Raw genomic sequence first — 21250 nt, forward strand, 5'->3', positions numbered from 1 at the left:
GGACTTAGCTGTGTAACTACTCTGGGCTCATTTTCTTCATCTGTTAAATGAAAATGATAGATCAGATGATCATAGTAACTAAAGTACTGACTGACAAGTAATAGTTCTGTATCAAATATTTTAGTTGGTCTGACAATTCAGTATGACTAAATGGACACCTCTAAACCAGTCCCAAAAGAGAAAATTCCCTTAACTTGGTTCTTTGAAGGGAAAGAGAAGGAAAAGATAGGAGAAGTGCTTACTATATCCCACATACTTTATAATTATTATATCATTTTAAACCTCACAACAATCCTATGAGGTAGGTGATGTATAATCCCCATTTTACAGATGTTAGGGAAAAAATTTTTGCAATTAGAGATGTCCAGAAATAGAATGGGTTTTTTTAGGATACTTTGGATTCCTCCCACCTTACAGATCTTTATGCTGAAGGAACTTCTTTACAATCATCAGGGTTTGCACTGGCAATTGCTGCCTATATGTAGTTACTGACTAAACTTATAAAATGTTTATTCATGTCTCACATTTAGGCAGCAGACAATTATGTCCATGTTTAGTGGCAATCATATTAATCAATCAACAAACACTTAATAATCTTAGTATGTGCAAGGTGGTCTGCAAGGATTGGTGAAACAAACATAAAAGTCAAATAGTCCCTAATCTCAAGGAGCTTATATGTCACACCTCTATATTCCTCAACATTCAGAAAAACCCCTTGCTATCAGGGAACATTCAGTAAACAGTCAGGGAAGGTAGGTAGTATAAATAAATAGAGGGCCAAGCCCAGAGTGGGGAAGACTTATCTTAAATTCAATCTGTCCTCAGATGCTTAATAGCTGTGTGACCCTGAGCAAGTCACTTAATCTTGTTTGCCTCAGTTTCCTCACCTGTAAAATGAGCTGGAGAAGGAAATGGCAAGCTACTTCAGCATCTTTGCTAAGAAAACCCCAAATGGGGTCACAAAGAGTCAGATATAGCAGAACAATTAAAGCTAGAGTCTCTTCCTCTTCTCCCCTCTTATCCCATCTGCCAGCCATTGCTAAATGTAGGTGGAATGCTGAAATGAGGTGTTGATGATAAGACCTGGTAAGTGCTATTCTCTCTTCCCAATGTAATAATCATAATTTTAATGCTAGGAAAAATAGCTCATATTTATTTCTATGGCATGCTGTGATTTGTGGTAATGTACAATTCTGTTGATTGATTTGCAATGTCAGCCTGTAGAATAATGTGATTTGCCATAAAAAAATCTTTACTACCCAGAATGAAGTGTTCTTTTGTCATATAGATCTCTCTCTCTCTTTTAAAAAAGAAACCTAGTATATATAAATCCAAACTTTGGATAAATCTATGATGTAAATAAGTGATTGGAGCATCATGAAGGATACTGAGATAGGGAAACAAGTGTTTTGTCTCTTCTTCACATGTGAATGCTGGTTCTGCCTGGAATAAATGCCAAGAGAGAATTGAAAGAAACTTAAGAGGAAATGTAGCCCCTTCAGTGGGTTTTTGGCAATCTGCTTCCTACCCCCTAAGAGAACTAGAAAGTCAGGAGAATGATAATCAAATCCATTGTAATGCCTTTTGTAAATATTTAAATGAATCACTCTGAGCACTATACTCACAATCAGGAGAAAGCAGGTGCTATTTATAAAACTCAAAATAGTGCTTAGAAGTTGATTTTTCTATTATTTTCCTTTTATCCCCCCCCCCCAAATGCCAAATTACTGTCATTTAGCCTATAAAAAACTTTTCTTTTTCCTCCCTACTGAAAAAAAATCAATAAGTACTTTAAAATTTTTATTTTTATCTTTTGTTTTAACATTAACTACATTTCCCAATGTATCCTTCTCCTTCCCTTCTAGAGAGTAATTCCTTATAAAGAACAAAAAAAAGGGAAAGAAAACGTTGAATAGTATTAATAAGCCTATCAAACAAATCTGCCATTACAAAGAGCACTCCCATTCCTAGTTCTCTATCCTTTTACAAAGATGTGTGTCATGTGTCTTCATAGAAGAATATGTAGATCAAGTACAAAGAAAAAACAAAATAGGAAAGAAAAGGCATTAGCAGGCAAAGGAATCAAGCTTGGTCATGTTTATTTTATAATACTAAGTTTCTGATTTTGTGGTTGTTCTTTTCAGTTAATTGCTTTGTTGTATTCCTTGTTCAACTTTCTTCCTCCTGCATCAGTTCATATAATATTTTCCATCTTCTCCATAGTTGTTATATTCATAATTTCTTGCAAATTACTCTCAGTGGAACAATATTCTATTTGTGCCATCCTTGAGTTGACAGGTATTTCTTTTGTTTCCAATTCTTTGCTACTACAAATAATATCTACAATGTATTATATCAGACTAGGTTCTGGACACAGAATGACACCGACAATAACAACCAATAGTTGCTGCCTTCAAAGAGCTTCCATTCCTCACAGGCAGAGACAACATGTTGAGTACATATTTAAATACATACAAAAGAAACATATTTAAATAAATGTTCTGAGACTGTTAAGGAATTTCAGTGCTATAATATTCAAATATCATGATGGAATTGAAGTTAAGGAGCACAACAGAAAGAGCATAAAATTTGGGCTCAAAATATAAGGTTTAATTCTTGTCTCTGTGTATATCATTCCATTTCTATGAGACTCAGTCACTATTAAAATAGTCACACTTCCCAAATTAGCTAAGATGACAGGAAAAGATAATGATAAATGTTGGAGGGGATGTAGGAAAACTGGATTGGTGGAGTTGTGAAATGATCCAACCGTTCATTGAGAGCAATTTGGAACTATGCGCAAAGGTCTATAACACTGCACACCCTTTGAACCAGCAGAACCATTACTGGGTCTGTATCCCAAGAAAATCATAAAGGAGGGAAAAGGACCCACATGTTCAAAAATGTTTGTAGCAGCTCTTTTTGTGATGGCAAAGAATTGGAAAATGAGTAGATGCCCATGAATTGGGGAATGATTGAGTAGCTCATGGAATATGAAAATAATGGAATATTATTGGTCTATAAAAAATTATGAACACGCTGATTTTAGAAAGGCTTAGAAAGACTTATACAACCTGACACTGAGCAAAAGAAGCAGAACCAGAAATACATTGTACATAGTAACAGCAAGACTGCTATGATCAACTATGACAGATTTGGTTTTTCTCAGTGGTATAGTGATCCAATGCAATCCCCATAAACTTTGGATGGAAATAAGTATTCACACCTAGAGAGAGAACTATGGAAATTGAACATAAATCAACACATTTGTTAACTTTTTTTCCTTTGTCTTCTGTTTTATTTTTCTCTTGTGGTTTTCCCTTTTTGTTCTGATTTTTCTCTCCCAACATCATGATTTCTCTCCAAACATTTCATATATATATATGCATATATATAGATACACAAATATAAATAAAAGGGGGGGTACATGCAGGACAAATAAAAAATCAATTAATAAAAAAAGAATAGGGGGTTGAGTTAAACAACTTCTGTCCTCACTTGCAGCCCTAATTCTACATTGAAATCCAAGGTCCAGAGGAATCAAATGAATAAATTATCCATCTAAGTATATTCATCTCTTCTTTCAAAATAGTTCGACTTTCAATTTTCTAGCTAGCAGTTCAACTCTTCAAACTTTTTCTTTAGTTTCCCTTTACTCTTTCAAGGATTGGAGAAGTATGCAGACAGGGACAAAGACAAGTAGTTGTTTTGTCATCTGGGTGAATTTATCATATTCTATGGGCATTTTATAACAAAGAAACACTGGTGAGGCAAAGAACAATAAGCATGTTTGATTATTCTTGATTATTGTTAATAATTTGTGTGGTACCATATAAAATGTTTTATATACATTATTTTATTGGATCCTCACAATAACTTTGTGGGGTAGGTACTATTGGAATCAAGGTATTGTACAATTGGTATCTACATCTCACAAATGAGAACACAAAGCCTGGAAAAGATTGGAAAAATTTAGCAACTTATTCATGGTCACACAGTTTGTACATGATGGTTTTCTCTCCAAAGATACTGATCTCATAATCCCCAAATTTGGAGATATTTTCTTAGTCATTATTCTTGATCTCTTGGCAGCATTTGATAGCATTGACCAATTCTCTTTTCTCTGTCTTTCTTTTTTCATGCCACTAAACTTTTCTCGATTCTACTCTTATCTGCCTGTCCGCATTTCAATCTTCTTTGCAGACCCATAATCCATAGCATCCCCCACAAATTTTGGGTGTTTCACAATGTTTTGCCCTGGTCCCTCTTCTCTTTTCCTCTAACTTTCTTTAGGTGACTTTATCAGTTCTCTGGGGTTTATATCTATGCACATGACTTAAACTAATTAGATCCAGCCCTAGGCTCACCAATGAATTTCAGTTCTACAGCATTAACTCCGCTTTGGACATTTCAGATGTCCCTGAGACCTTTTAAAATCTACTTGCCTAAAACAGACCTCATCTCACTCCCCAACCCACTGCTTCTCCAAACTTTCTATTTCTGATGAAGATATCACCATTCTTCTAATCTCTCAGATTTATAACTTTGGCATTATCCTCAGCTCAGCACTCTTCTTCACCCAGTCTCAAATCTTGCCATTTCTCCTTCCATTACATCTCTCAATCTGATCTCTTCTTTCAGTTCATAGAACAACCACCTGAACTGAAGTCTTCATAACCTCTTGCCCAGGTTATAGAGATGCCTACTATTTGATTTGGATGCCCTGAGTCTCTAACCAAATTCATTCTAGCTCAATCTCCACACTACTTGGATACTCAATATAACCTTTAGTTCCCTGTTGCCTCCTTTAAAAAACCCTTCACAACCTGAGTCCAAACTATCAAGTTTATTACCCACTATTCTCCTCCTCTTAATTCTATAATCTAATCAAGCTGGTCTTCTCTCTCTTTCTCCTACTTTGCTCTTTATCTCCCATCTCATCATTCTTTGTGACTGGAATGTGTTGTTTCCTCATCTTGTCCTCAAAGAATTCTTCTCTTCCTTCAAGATTCATCTCAAGAGTTACCTTGGATATGAAATCTTTCCTTATATTACCTGCCAACCCTCAAACTGAATATTCTTGCTCCCTAAATACCTTGTATTTTGATAACTTGAATTTTCTTTGTATTTGTTTTATGTAGGGTTTTTTTTTTCAAATAGTGTTTTATTTTTTCCAAGTACATGTAAAGCCAATTTAAAATATTTTGTAAGAAAACAAGACAAGAAAGTCTTGGGGAAGAGGTGGGGAGGGAAAGAGGGAGAAACATTTGGAGCACAAAGTTTTTCAAAGATGAATGTTGAATACTACCTCTTCATAGAAAAAAGAAAATACTATTAAAAGAAAGAAAAATTTAAAAATAAAATGACTTTCAACTTTTCTACCTCCTCTTTCTTCTCTCTCATATTGATGAGGGTTGGGATCCCTTTAAGATTCCTTTCTAATTGCCCAACCCATGACTGACCTTGATTCACAAATCCTGGTCAAAGGCACCCTTTGAATATCTTGGCCCAGCCACACTCTCAGCTCAGCTTCCCCCAGCCCTCACATGATCTGGGCTAACTGAAAAGCCCACCAAGAACTTGGGGGGGTACCGCCCATTATCTTCTAGGTATAAAAGAAATTAGCCGGAGCTCTCTCTTTGCAGGAGCCCTCCCAGCCAACACATGGTATCCTTCCAGCCATGTAAGGGTTCCTGCCCACCTAGCGGCCACCTTTGGCCCTGGCATCTTTCTAACTGAACTGTACTTCCAAAAATAAACCTTTTATTTATCAATCTAGGTTTTCGGGCCTGTAAATTCATTTACAGGGGACACTGTGCCTTATGGGATTATCTATGTGCCGAGGAATGGGGTTCCCCCTTTCCTTTCCCTAATTAATATGACATAAGCAAATTGATACAGGTGATGTATGTGTAATTGTGTAAAATATATTTCCACAGAAGAAAAGAAAAAACACGAAAAAATTAAAGAAAGTGAAAATTATTTGTACTTCTATCTATATTCAGACTATCAGTTCTTTTTTAGAAGTAAATAGTATTTTCTATCATGAGTCCTTTGGAATTGTCTTTGATCATTGTATTGTTGGGAAGACCTAAGTCACCTATAGCTGATCATAGCACAATGTTTCTATACATTTCCAAATGTATATATTGTCCTCCTTGATAGTTTAGAAACTCAGGAGATTTTTTTCTCTATATGCTCAGTGCCTGCTATATAGTAAACATTTAGTAAAATGCTTGCTGATTGATTAGTGTTAGATCTTGAACCCACATCTGCTGAGTCTTATTTCCAGTGTCCTTTTCACTGTCCTACACTGTTTCCTTAATTAAAACACTAATGATTCTGAATTTTGGCACTGGAAATATCATTGATTACAATTATCTGTAGTTGTCTTTTCTCCACCTCTCTGCCAGCTCCTTAGAATACACTGTTCAATTTGAAAAAAAAAAAAAAAAAAAACCAAAAACTGTTGGGAAAACTGGAAATTAGTATGGCAGAAATTAGATATGGACCCACAATTAACACCATATACCAAGATAAGATCAAGATGGGTCCATGATTTAGGCATAAAGAATGAGATCATAAATAGATTAGAGGAACATAGGATAGTTTACCTCTCAGACTTGTGGAGGAGGAAGGAATTTATGACCAAAGGAGAACTAGAAATCATTATTGATGACAAAATAGAAGATTTTGATTATATCAAATTAAAAAGCTTTTATGGGGCAGGTAGATAGCGCAGTGGACAGAGCACCAGCCCTGAATTCAGGAGGACCCGAGTTCAAATTTGATCTCTGACACTTAATACTTCCTAGCTGTGTGACCCTGGGCAAGCCCTTAACCCCAGCCTCAAAAAAAAAAAAAAAAAAAAGCTTTCGTACAAACAAAACTAATGCAAACAAGATTAGAAGAGAAGTAACAAATTGGGAAAATATTTTTATAGTTAAAGGTTCTGATCAAGGCCTCATTTCCAAAATATATAGAGAACTGACTCTAATTTATAAGAAATCAAACCATTCTCCAATTGATAAATGGTCAAAGGATATGAACAGACAATTTTCAGATGATGAAATTGAAACTATTTCCACTCACATGAAAGAGTGTTCCAAATCACTATTGATCAGAGAAATGCAAATTAAGACAACTCTGAGATACCACTAGATTCCTGTCAGATTGGCTAAGATGACAGGAAAAAAATAATGATGAATGTTGGAGGGGATGTGGGAAAACTGGGACACTGATGCATTGTTGGTGGAATCGTGAAAGAATCCAACCATTCTGTAGAGCAATTTGGAACTATGCCGAAAAAGTTATCAAACTGTACATACCCTTTGATCCAGCAGTGCTACTACTGGGCTTATATCCCAAAGAAATACTAAAGAAGGGAAAGGGACCTGTATGTGCCAAAATGTTTGTGGCAGCTCTTTTTGTAGTGGCTAGAAACTGGAAAATGAATGGATGCCCATCAATTGGAGAATGATTGGGTAAATTATGGTATATGAATGTTATGGAATATTATTGCTCTGTAAGAAATGACAAGCAGGATGAATACAGAGAGGCTTGGAGAGACTTACATCAACTGATGCTGAGTGAAATGAGCAGAACCAAGAGATCATTATACACTTCAACAATAATACTAAATGAGGATGTATTCTGATGGAAGTGGATATCTTCAACATAAAGAAGATCTAATTCAGTTCCAGTTGATCAATGATGGACAGAAACAGCTAGACCCAGAGAAAGAACACTGGGAATTGAGTGTAAAATGTTTGCACTAATGTCTTTCTACCCAGGTTACTTATATCTTCGGAATCCAATTCTTATCGTGCAACAAGAAATTTGGTTTTACACATATAATATATCTAGAATATATTGTAACACATTTAACATGTATGGGATTGCCTGTCATCTAGGGGAGGGAATAAGGAAGGGAGGGGAAAATTTGGAAAAGTGAATATAAGGGATAATGTAAAAAAAAAATTACCATGCATATGTACTGTAAAAAAAATTATAATTATAAAATTAATTAAAAAAAGAATACACTATTCATTATTCTATAGTTCTGTGCTGATTTTAATATAGCAAGCTGTGCCTATGTAGATCAGAGATTCCTGCCTGGATGATGTTTAGAGGGCTAAAAAATGGGATAACTGTTGCTATCTTTAAGATGTCTCACAGTTTAGAGACACAATCTGCATTAGTAAAGTCCAGACCTCTCCTCTCACAGTTCCTGGAGAAAATTTTGGATTATTTCTTTTAAATGGAAAAGAAAACAATGTATCTGGTATACAATATAGCATTAATGGAGTATAAACCTGCATATTCCATAAATAATTAAGTTTCCTCAGGGTACAGATCAGTAAATATTTATTGTGTGTCTGCTGCAGAAAATGTTTTAAATTTTAAATACCCACGTAACTTGTTTTCTGTGGATGACTTAAAGAATTCAGATAGATTCAAAACTACTCTTGTTTGTTTGTCTTTTGGATAGATTCAAAACTACTCTTGTTTGTTTGTCTTTTGGATTCCTGTTCACCTTGAAGGCTCTGTAGGAAAAAGTGAGGGTGGTGATTTCACAGCCTTCCTTTACTTAAACCCAATTCTCTTGCTTGCTACAGCCTCACCTCCCTGAGGTCATGATTCTCTTTGGGAACAAAGGGTAAGCAACAACAACCACCACTTCAATAATACTTAGTAGAGATAAAATTCCAATAGTTTGTCTCAAACTTCATTGCTTCATCTTTAGTCCTGTTTGTGTTAAAGGGGTAAATTTAGCTGTTTTTCTAGGGAAAGGGAACCTAGATGTTAGAGTTAGAGGTGAATCTTTGTAACTCTCAAATGTTTGCCTCTGGGCAACCATAAAATAGTGCCTCAAGATTGGTCCTAAAATAGCAAAACCAAGTAAGAGATAGTGTGAAAGATCACCAGGAGGGATCCATATCACTTGGGTAAAGGGGAGGTGCAATCCAGGACTGGAAGCTTCCTAGCAAGCCAGCTGCAAGTCTAACCTCGGCAAACTAGCAAGAGATCCTGAACCCCAGTATGGTACAACAAGACCATATTGTCTTGACATAGCCAGGGAAGCCTGTGGACTCCAGCTCCAGGAAGTGCCATGTGCTTCAGCACAGTCCCAGGTAAATAGGTGGATGCCTAGTTGTACAATTGCCTAAGCAAGCAGGCAGCCACCACCATGAACCAGCCTCCAGAAGCCAGACTATCACATGCTTCAGTGTAGCTCTGGGGAAATGCAGAAATATCCCACTGGGACTTGACATATAACAGATACCACTACTAGGACCTCATCACAGGGAAATTATCAGAACAATACAGCCTCCAGTTACACACCCCATCCCATCCCTTCAGTGTGCTACCACACAAGGGTCTCCCATGGAGCTCAGAGCAGCATCAGTGCAGCACTAGGGAAATAGTCAGATCTTGCAGCCATTGATACAAGAAGTCTATGACAGTATTCCTTCCATCCTGGGAGCAGAACTCAAATTTAAAAGAAAAGGAAAAGACCAAAAACTGAGCAAAAAACAAAAACAAAACATGGCAAATAAGAAGGCAACAATGTCAAAACACCCCTGGGCAAAATCTGAAAGAAAACTAGGAAGTGGTCTCAAGCCTAGAAAGATTTCATGGAAAAGCTCAAGAAGGAGCCTAACAATCCTGTAACAGAGCTAGAAGAAAAATTGAGACTAGAAAAGAGTGTGATGTGAGAGAATTATGAAAAAGTCAGAACACACAAAACTGCTCAAAAAAGTTGAATTGGTCAAATGGAAAAGAAAATACAAGGGTAAAAGTTAGAATTGGTAGGAGAACAAAGGACAGTATATCTCTCAGATCTAGGGAACAAAGGGATTTATGACTAGAGAACATTATGAAATGCAAAATGGATAATTTTGATCATATTAAATTTAAAAAAAGTTTTTGCACAAACAAGATGAATGGATCCAAGATTAGAAGGTACAGAAAACTGGAGGAAAAAATTTATCTCCAAGGTTTTGATAAAGACCTCATTTCTAAAATATATAGAGAATTGACTCAAATTTGTAAGAATAGAAGCCATCCTCCAGTTGATAAATGGTCAAAGGATATGAACAGACAATTTTCAGATGAAGAAATTAAAACCATTTCCAGTGATATGAAAAAATGCTCTAAATCACTATTGATTTATAGAGACTATAGAGAAATACAAATTAAGACAACTCTGAGGTACCTTTCACATTGGCTAAGATGACAGGAAAAAGTAATGATAAATGTTGGAGTGGATGTGGGAAAACTGGGACAATAATGTATTGTTGATGGAGTTGTGAACTGTTCCAACAATTCTGGAGAGCAATTTGGAACTATGCTTAAAGGGCTATGAAAGTGTGCATAACTTTTCATTTAGCAGTGTCTCTATTGGACCTGTATCCCAAAGAGATCATAAAAAGGAAGAAAGGACCACATGTACAAAAATATTTGTAGCAGCCCTTTTTTATAGTGGCAAGGAACTGGAAACTGAGTGGATGCCCATCAGTTGTGGAATGGCTAAATAAGTTATGGTTTATGAAAGTTATGGGCTATTATTGTTGTATGAGAAATGATCTTGATGATTTCATAAAGGCTTGAAGAGACTTACATGGATTTATGTTAAGTGAAGTGAGTAGAACTGAGAGAACCTTGTACACAGCAACAACAAGATTATGTAATGATCAGCTGGTGATGGACGTGATTCTTTTCAACAATGAGATGATTTAGGCCAATTTCAATAGACTTGTGATGAATAGAGCCATCAACATCCAGAAGAGGATTTTTAACCTATTTTTTTGTTATTTGCTTTCTTTTTTTCCACCATTTTGATCTGATATTTCTTGTGCAGCATGATAAATGTGGAAATATGTATAGAAGAATTACACATATTTAATCTACATTGGATTACTTGCTATCTGTGGGAGAGGGATGGGAAGAAGAAAGAGAAAAATTTAGAAAGGTTTTGTAAGGATGAAATTTTGAAAATAAAAAGCTATTTAATTTAAAAATAGAATTGGACAAATTTAAGTTAATGGTTCTATGAGATGTCAAGAAAATAAAAAATTCAAAAGTATGAAAAAGTGGAAGATAATGTAAAATATCTCATGGGAATAAACAAGTGATCTGGAAAATAAATCAAGGACAAACAATATCAGAAACATTGGATTATCTGAAAGCCATAATCAGAATGAGGACCTGGACAACATCTTTCAAAAATTATCAAGGAATTATGAAGGAAAACTGTTCTGGAATCAGAGAACAAAATTGGCATTGAAGGAATCTACTGATCACCTCAGAAAAGAGATCCTAAAATAAAAACTGCAAGGAACATTATGTCCAGATTTCAATCATACTGTGGAAAAAATCTTACAAGTGGCCAGAAAGAAACAATTCAAATGTCATGGAATCACAATCAGGATTACACAAGGTTTAGTAATTGCAGCTTTAATGGATCAGAGGCCACAGAACATGATATTCTAGAAGGCAAAAGAACTAGAGCTACCATCAAAAATCACTTACCTAGCAAAATTAAGCATAATACATAAAAGAAAAAATGTTCATTTAGTGAAATGGAAGAATTTCAAATATTCATTAGGAGAATATCAGAACTAAACCAAAAATTTGGCCTCTAAAATCAAGACCCAAGATTAGCATAAACAAGTAAAAAAGGAAAAAAAAAAACCAAGGGATTCAATAGAGCTAAACTGTTTACATATCTACCTGGAAAGATGATACTTGTAATTCTTAAAAATTGTATTACTAATACTACAGCTAGAAAAAATATACATAGAAAGTATGAAGAATATAAGATAAAGTTGAGGAAAAGACATAAAAAAGTAAGGGAAAAGAAAGAAGAATATACTGAATGCAGAAGAAAAGAAAGGGTAGAATGTTGTAAATTATTTCACATGAAGAAGCACAAAAGACTTATTACTGTATAGGGGAAGATGGGACAGTGAGTGCTGAGCATCATTTGAACCTTACTCTCCTCAGTGTTGACTCAGAGAGAGAACAATATACACAATCATATATAGAAATCTATTTTACCCAAAAGGGACATAGGAGGGAAGGAGATTAAGTAAAGGGTGGAATGGGGAGTGAGAAAAGGAAGAGAAGACTACAGGAGGTACAGAAGCAAAATACTTTTGAGGAAGGCAATGGTGAAAAGAAAAATAGGATGGAGGGAAACACACAGGTAATATTTGTAACTGTGAATGTAAATGGGATGAACTTTCCCATAAAATGGAAGCAAATACAAGAGTGGATCAAAAACCAGAATTCTACAATATGTTATTTACAAGAAACATATTTGAAACAGAGAGATACATGAAGTGAAAAGATAAGAATCTGCAGCAGAATCTATTATGTTTCAGTGATAGTTGAAAAAAGCAGGGTTAGCAAGATCTCAGACAAAATTGAAGTAAAAAAAACATCTGAATAAATGAGATAAGGAAGGAAACTATATCTTGATAAAAGGTGTCATAGATAATAAAGCAATATCAATACTAAACATATATAGATCAAAGGTATAGTCTCCAAATTCGTAAAGGAGTACTTATGTAAATTATAGAAACAAATAACAAAACCTTACTAGTTATGGACCTCAACTGTCCCCTCTCAGAACTTAATAACTCCAACTAAAAAATAAACAAGAAAGAAACCAAAGAGCTAAATTAAATATTAGAAAAGTTAGATATGATAGATCTTTAGAGAAAAATGAATGGGAACAGAAATGAATATATCTTTTTTTTTTCAGTAGCATATAGAAATGCTTTAGTAGTAGCAATTACACAAAAATAGTCCAGGTACTAGAGCATAAAAACTTCAAAATCAAATGTAAAAAAAAGTAGAAATATTAAATATATTCTTTTTGGATCATAATACAATATAAAATACATTCAACAAAGGGTGGTGGAAAGATAAATTAAAAATTAATTAGAAACTAATCTAATTCTAAAGAGTAAATAGCTCAAAGAACAAATCATAGAAAAAAATCAATAATTTCATTAAAGAAAATGAAAACAATCAGATAGCACATCAAAATTTATGGGAACAACTACTAAGCAGTACTTAGGGGAAAATTTCTTTCTTTAAATACTTCCATCCACAAAATGGAAAAAATACTGAACAAGGAATTGGGCATGCAAGTAAAAAATTTGAAAGAGAACAAATTAATAATCTTCAATTGACCACCAAATTGGAAATTCTGAAAGTAAAAATTGAGATTCATAAGACTGAAAGCAAACAAACAAAAAACAAGAAAACAGCAAGCTATTGAGTTAATAAACCTAGGAGTTAGTTTTATTGAAAAAACAAAAAAGATAGGTAAGCCATTGGTTAATTTGATTTTTTTTATAAAAGAAAGGAAAAAAAACCCAAATATCTAGGGTCAAAAATGAAAAGAGTGAAATTGCCACCAAGTAATTGACCTGGATTCAATTCCCAGTCAAATCCCTTGTTTAAAGTGATAAACCGGGGGCAGCTAGGTGGCACGGAGGATAGAGCACCAGCCCTGAATTCAGGAGGACCGGGAGTTCAAATCTGGTCTCAGACATTTAACACTTCCTAGCTGTGTGACCCTGGGCAAGTCATTTAACCTCAGCCTCAGGAAAAAAAAAAATAAATAAAAAAGAATAAAGTGATAAACCACAGCATGGTTCATTGGATAGGGCTCTAAACTTAGAGCTGGAAAGACTTGCATGACTAGGCAAGTCACATTACTGCTCTGTGGGTCAGTTTCCTCATCTGAAAAATGAAAGGATGACTCTGTGACTGCTAATGTTCCATCAACATCTAAAATCTTTGCTCCCAGGGATACCGGAATCCCTTTAATTATTACTCAGCAATATAGGTGGCATAAATTCATCAGATATCTGATCATAATTTTCCCTAGAGATTAGAAAGGGGCAAGTGATTGATAAGACAAAGGTAACTTCAAAAATTAGCACCATAGTTGGTTACCTTTTAAGAAAAAACAGTTTTTCAAGCACTGCAAATGGGGAAAAGCATGAAAAGTCTATGGCACTAGAAATCACACATAGTTTTGCCTATGACTAGTTGTGTGTTCACTACTCCCCTTTTTCTAAAATTAAAATACATTTTCTCCAAATCATCATTTTCAGTCTTTACCAGATTAAACTTCAGTTCCTCATTTCCAAGCTTCTCCACTCTTTTACTAGACCATATAAAAAGGCCTGTTTTTTATAGGTACTACTGAAGTTTCCCAAGTCATCACACAGCCATGAGAAGCTTTCACTAAAAACTGGTCTTCAAATTGTCTAGCATGGGGCTTCATAATGAATGAAATTGCTCTAGGAAAGTATTGTTTTAATACTTTGGAAATTAAAGTCCCTTGGATAAATTATCTGAGAGTCTGGGCATTTGGCATATTTGATTAAAAAGTAAAGTATTTAGGGAGTTATGGTAGTTTAATAGGGTCTGCCATAAAGACATGAATTCAAATCTTATCTCTGACACAGACTGTTTGTATGACACTGGGCAAATTACTTTATCTCTAAGTGCCCTAAACAAATCTCGTTTTAAAACTGTAAATTGCAGAACGGTGACCATTTGCATTGGCCAAAGAGAATTTCTTTGTTGGAAGTTCCCTATAACAATAAAATCACAATTTTGGTTAAAAATCCTCACCAACACATATTTTAAAGTACATTGTTATAATTTATAAAAATGAGGTTATAACTGACTTTTAAAGTTTACATTAGTCCAGGATGAAAGAGAATTTGATATAAAATATAAGGCCAGTTAGGAAGTCAGAAAAAGCTTGGCTTATACCCTAACAACCATCCAAACATAGTAGCAGTATGATCTTGGGCAAGTGACCAAAACTCTTAGTACTTCACAATTGAGGTGGCTTCAAACTGAGATCTGTTGAAGACCTTTGCTTAAAAAGCCAGATATCTCCCACTGCATCCAGGGCCATCTCTAGTCGTCCTGATCAACTTCTGGCCACTGGACCCAAATGTTTCTGGAGGGGAAAATGAGGCAGGTGACCTTGTATAGCTCTCCCTCACTTAAATCCAATTCACTTGCATGTCATGACACCCCCTCCCTGATGCCATGGTTCTCTTCAAAAGTGAAGGACAAACAATAGTACTGCATACAACTGACTCTCTGAGACTATAAATTACAAGTGGATTGCCAAAGTGGTTTATTAGAGAGAGTTTCTATACTTGTGAATCTCTGGTCCAGACCAGAAATAATTTGCATAAAGGTGAGTAGTACTCCCTGTAGGAGTTGACATTGATCTTGTTACTTTAATAGTAATAGTAATAAATTTGTTGAGTTTCAATTTGTCTCCTTACCTTTCTTCACTTTTCTGAAACTCCTTTGACTAAGAATTGGCTATGTGCCAAGGCAACAGTGCTATTGATAATGAAGAACAATACCCAGTTCTCTGGGGATTGATACAATTTAGTTACTAGTTTTTTGGGTTTTTTTTAGAAACTTTAATTTCTTCCTTTCCCTCCTTCCCTCTCTCCCTCTCTTTTCCCCTCCCTCCTTCCTTCCTTCCTTCCTTCCTTTTTTCTTTCTCTTTCCTCTCCCTTCCTTTCTTTATTTTTTATCCAAGTTGTGTGTATATGTGTGTGTGTATGGGGACTTATAAATATTAGGAGAGAATAAGATAAGTTTTGTGATTATAGAATCACAGATTTAGAGATAGAAAAAACCTTTGATGATTATTTGGTATGAAATTCCTTTTTTCTAGTTAAAAGTTAAGTGATATCCAAGTTCCCAAAGGCAGTAAGAGAATAGAGGGAGGATTTGATGTTGGATCCTTTGATTCTGCATCTAGCATTTTCTCCATTGTATTCTATAGTCTTTTTAATATTTAAGTATTTGCATATTTAGCTATTATAAATAGTAGTTTTGTGATTATAAGAAGTAATCATTCAATCTGATCACTAGGAGGGACCTTAGAAACCAACCAGGGCCGCTGGATTAGTGAAGTAGACAGACTATTGACTTGTATTCAGCAAAACCTGAGTATAATTATATATAGTTATATATTAGCTATGATCTTGGGAAAATCATTTAACCTCTTCAACCTCAGTTTCCTCTTTTGTAAAATAGGAATAATAATAGTGGATTATTGGGAGGATCCCATGAGATAAATGATCCAAGTGCTTTGAAAACTTTAGAATGTTCTATCAATATATCATCATCATCATCATTATCATCATCATCATCTAGTCCCTGCTTGAAATATCTCTTGACATATCCAGGTACTCAACCAGCATTAGTCTTTTCCTTCATGACCATCAGTGATGGGGAATGGTCTATTTTAAAATGTATCCTCTTAGTTATCTGTATCATATTTCTTTCATAAAAGGAGTTTTGGAGGATCCCTTCATTGCCTATTATTGCAAATAATTTGTTTAATATTGTGATTTCTTGATAGAATTTATTTGTAAATTAACCTGGCCCTGGTGCTTTTTTAATTAGGAAACTCATGGTCTGTCCAATTTATTTTTTTTAATAGGTCTATCATGATACTTTATTTCCTCTTCTACTAATCTAGCCAAAGAAATTTGCATGATAACATTATTATATATTTAAAAGGAATATAAAAAATGCATATATTTGCAGTTTCATTTGCTTGTTTTATCCCATAAATTAAAAATAAAATAATTTTAAAATGTAGCTTCTTACATTGCTTGATAGTTTTTAATTATCAGGGGATAATTCTCTACTTCTATATGCCATTTTCCCACTGGTACTACTTGTGGGACCAATCATGACAGATTTAATTCTCCCTTCCACTCTTCAGTTCTTTGAAAACTGCTTATTATGCTTCCCTTAAGCAATAAGACTAGTAATTAATTACTATAGGAATTCACATTTACATAGGGTTTTAAGATTTACAGTGGTCTAATCCATCTTTTCCTCAGTTAAACATCCCTGGTTCCTTCAACCTAGTCATTTATGGAATAGTTTCATATCCTATCACTATCCTTTCACCGTTGAAACTCTGGAAACTTCTGATTTGTTTCCTAAAATACACCACCCTGCATGGAACACAATACTGTAAATGTAGCCTCTCCTGACCAGGGAAAAGTGTATCAAGACTACTGACTTTGTTCTGGACTCTAGAGTTCACACTACCAATTGCTTTGAGTTTCTGCTCAAGTCTCACTCATCTGGGTGTCAAGCTGATGATGGAGGAGGAGGAAAACTTTTTTTAGGTCTAAGTCAAAACAGAACAATTAATAATTAATTTTAACAATTAAGAATCACAAAAAACTATATTTAAGTCATGTAACATAGTTGGTACACTGGACTTGGAGTCAGGAAGACGAGATCCATTCCTGCCTTTGGCACTTGACTAACTGGAAGTCATCTACTCTCACTGAGTCTTAAGCTGAATCATCTGTACAATAAGGAGTTTGAATTGTAAAGCATCCAAAATACTTTCTACCTCTAAATCTATGATTCAGTGTACATTTTAAGCTGGATTTTCTTTTTTTTTAAACTTTATAATTATAAAATTTTTTTGACAGTATATATGTATGATTAATTTTTTTATAACATTATCCCTTGTATTCATTTTTCTAAATTTTCCCCTCCCTCCCTCTATTCCCTCCCCTTGATGACAGGCAATCCCATACATTTTACATGTGTTACAGTACAACCTAGATACAATATATGTGTGTAAATCCAATTTTCTTGTTGCACATTAAGTATTAGATTCCGAAGGTATAAGTAACCTGGGTAGATAGACAGTAGTGCTAACAATTTACATTCACTTCCCAGTGTTCCTTCTCTGGGTGTAGTTATTGCTGTCCATCATTGATCAACTGGAAGTGAGTTGGATCTTCTTTATGTTGAAGATTTCCACTTCCATCAGAATACATCTTCATATAACATTGTTGTTGAAGTGTACAGCGATCTTCTGGTTCTATTCATTTCACTCAGCATCAGTTGATGTAAGTCTCTCCAACCCTTTCTGAATTCCTCCTGCTGGTCATTTCTTACAGAGCAATAATATTCCATAACCTTCGTATACTATAATTTACCCAACCATTCTCCAATTGATGGACATCCATTCATCTTCCAGTTTCTAGCCACTATGAAAAGAGCTGCCACAAACATTTTGGCACATACAGGTCCCTTTCCCCTCTTTAGTATTTCTTTGGGATATAAGCCCAATAGCAGCAATTTTAAGCTGGATTTTCAAGGCAAATCTTAGGTCAGTCAGTAAGTTTTTGTGAAATGACATGGTTTCTAAAATTTCATTACCCTTGGAATCCCATAGAGTGGCAGTCTGGTTTATCATCTTTTTTCTTTCTCTTTCAATGTAATTAAATCACTTTTTTCTTTTGAGTATTTCATAGTTCCCCTTGACTTTTTGGAGAGATCCTTGAGAGTTCTATAGCAAGTTGGTAGTTTGGAAAAAAAAAAAAGTCAAGAATTTTGCCTATCACTTGTGATAATTTTGACAAAGACATAAAAATTTCATTTCAACACGGATGAGTAGAAAGCATAAAAAGACAGGTTCAATGACAGATTTATGAGACTTCTGGGTTATGTGACAATATGGAAGTTTGAAATTTTCTGTGATCCTCACAGCCTCCAAATATAGGAATTATAAACAAAGAATAAAGCAATTTCATTTATCTCCATAGTCTAAGATACTAACAACTTCAATGAGGTAAAAAACAAATGGACTAACAGCAGAGACATTTAGTCCCAACCTCTAAGAAAGCACACACTCCGTATCCCTTTCTTAACAATTTATCATACTCTGGCAGGGCTGCACAAAGCCAAATCAGATATTGCAATATAACAAAACTCTACTATCCTCTCCTCCTAGTGTAATAGAAAACCAAAATACAGAAGCATATTATGGTTGGGACTACAGTTCTCTGCTTTAATTCTTATGTAGAGAACTGAAGGATAGAAGTAACTAGCAGAGTCTAGCATATTTCTGACTGAAACAAAGGCTCCAACATCCATCTGGGGCCATTTCTGTCCTCCAATAAATTATTTGAGATTGAGGTGGATAAAATATGAATTGTCCAATCTGGTATGAGACTGACATGGCTTTGAGGTCCAGACCTCAGAGAAACTATAGGGAAAGGAGAAGGAGTCAGAAAGTGAACAGTAGGAAAATATAAGGAAAACAATTGAAATTAACAAAGCTCTCAAAAAGGAGGAAGCTCAGTTAATATTCTTGAGCATCATCAGATAAATCAAAATGGAAGATATTCATAGCAGAAGGGAATATGGCCTCCAGATCAAGTAAATGAGTTCAGGTTTTTGTGAATATACATTATAAAACAAAGAAAAATGAATCATTATCTGATGAGGCAAAGGATCCTGTACATTCCCAAGAGATCATAGGAGTGCATCCGGATGTTTCCAGATTATTTAAAAGAGAAATAAGAATTGTGAAAGCAGAGTCTATGATCCATACAACAGAAATAATTGGCAGAATAGAAAAATATGAATCCACAATGGTACATCTCACTAGAGAAATAAATAAGAGAATAAATTATTGAGAATTCAAACTCACAGAAATGTAAAACAATCTGAAAGAAGAGAAACAAAAAACAATAATGCTAGAAGAAAATCTGATTTCCATAAAAAATAGAATGATTTTGAAGACATAAGTACAAAAACAAACTTTACACAAAGAAATAATACAAGAAAAAATACTTCTCAGAATTTTTGAACACAGAAAACAAAGTACCAATTGAAAAATACAAAAAATTGCCTGCAAAAAAACTCAAAACAGAATAAAACAAACAAACAAAAAAATGCACCTTCCAACATGCATAGTGATTAAGTTTCAATGACAAGTAAATTCTGCAAATGAGTAAAGAGAGAGACCCTTAAATATAGAGAAAAGGAAACTTCATCTATACGAGACTATTCCTTACCCGTTAGAAATTAAAGAAGGATATGGATAGTGTGTTCCTTGAAGAAAAGGAGATCAAGATGCTATTCCAAGGTAATGTGCCCTACAAACCTAAATTAAACTGTTAATGGAAAAATTTGGAAATTAAATAAAAAGATATATTTGAATTAGTCTTAGAAAACCAGATCTGAACAAATAGTTTGCTTTTCTCATCACAGCTTTGCTACCAGTGTGACTCTGGGTTAAGTATTTTAACCCCTATGGTCCTAGACTTCCTCACGTACAAAATGAGGAAGATGGACTAGATTAATTTTTAATGTGTATTTTCTTGCACATTATCCCCAAACCAGTCCAACTACATTTTTTGGTGGTTCTAGGGCTATACGTCTGAAGGGTTGAGAGGTTTCTTCTATGATGCAATAAATGGCTTGAGCCTCACTCAGTCTAAGGTTATTTTCCCCCACTATTAGACATTCTACTTGGCTAATGAACACTAATTGGGTACTACAAAGGGATATTTACTTTGAAGATAGAACTGGAATAGAAATATAGACATTCTCTTTATCGTCTTGGGGGAGGGGCAGTCACCTATTTTTTGGGGACGGTGAGGTCAGATGATTCAATATCTACATAGCATCAGTTCCACCAAGTTTATGTATAAATATGGCATCATTGCTAAGTATATTCTTGTCTTAGCTATTGCTGGACAGGGCTCAAAAGTCACTCCTTGCTGGAGCATGAGTATTAGGCTCACTATATCACCTGGCATAAACTGAACTCCTAGACTCCTGAATCTAGCCTCCTAAATTCAGCAAAGTTTTCAGAAAGTACTTATGCTGCTCTCTTTGAAACTTCTCAACGTGACTTGTTCTCCTAACCTTTCAAAACTCACAAGGTCATAGTTTGCAATTCCCTTCACCTAACATAAAAGAGCTAATACTGAGTCAAAGAGCTGAGACCTTTATTTGTAGGGCTACATGATTACCTTGGAAAGAGAGGGCTCAAGGTCTCTCCCTTTATAATATTGTCTCTCACCAGGTACCATCAAGAAATCACATGAAGGTGAAAATCAAAACCAGAGAAGGTAAGCTGAAGGAAAGTAGTCAACCAAGACAAAAGGCTGATTAATTCCTTTCAAAGGTAAAATTCAAGTTTTGCAACTATATGCATTCAAAGAAGCAGCTATTACAGTTTACAGATCAGATCAAGTTGCAGATTTGCTATGTATTCTCCAGAAATCTCCAGGACATTTATATTACATGTCATCATGACTTCCCCAGAAGCAGGGAGTCTAACCTTTTCCTTGTGGGGAATTGTAGTGCTAACATTCTTTCTATGGCCAAAAGGCCTGGGCTC

The 21250-nt window shown here is 34.9% G+C and overlaps 1 pseudogene; it reads left to right on the top strand.

The window, feature by feature from the left end:
- Nucleotides 1-21250, top strand: part of LOC141565498 (glyceraldehyde-3-phosphate dehydrogenase pseudogene) — a 104563-nt pseudogene that overhangs the window by 70246 nt on the left and 13067 nt on the right.

This window comes from Sminthopsis crassicaudata, chromosome 4 (genome assembly GCF_048593235.1).
Source record: "Sminthopsis crassicaudata isolate SCR6 chromosome 4, ASM4859323v1, whole genome shotgun sequence".
Taxonomy (NCBI): domain Eukaryota; kingdom Metazoa; phylum Chordata; class Mammalia; order Dasyuromorphia; family Dasyuridae; genus Sminthopsis; species Sminthopsis crassicaudata.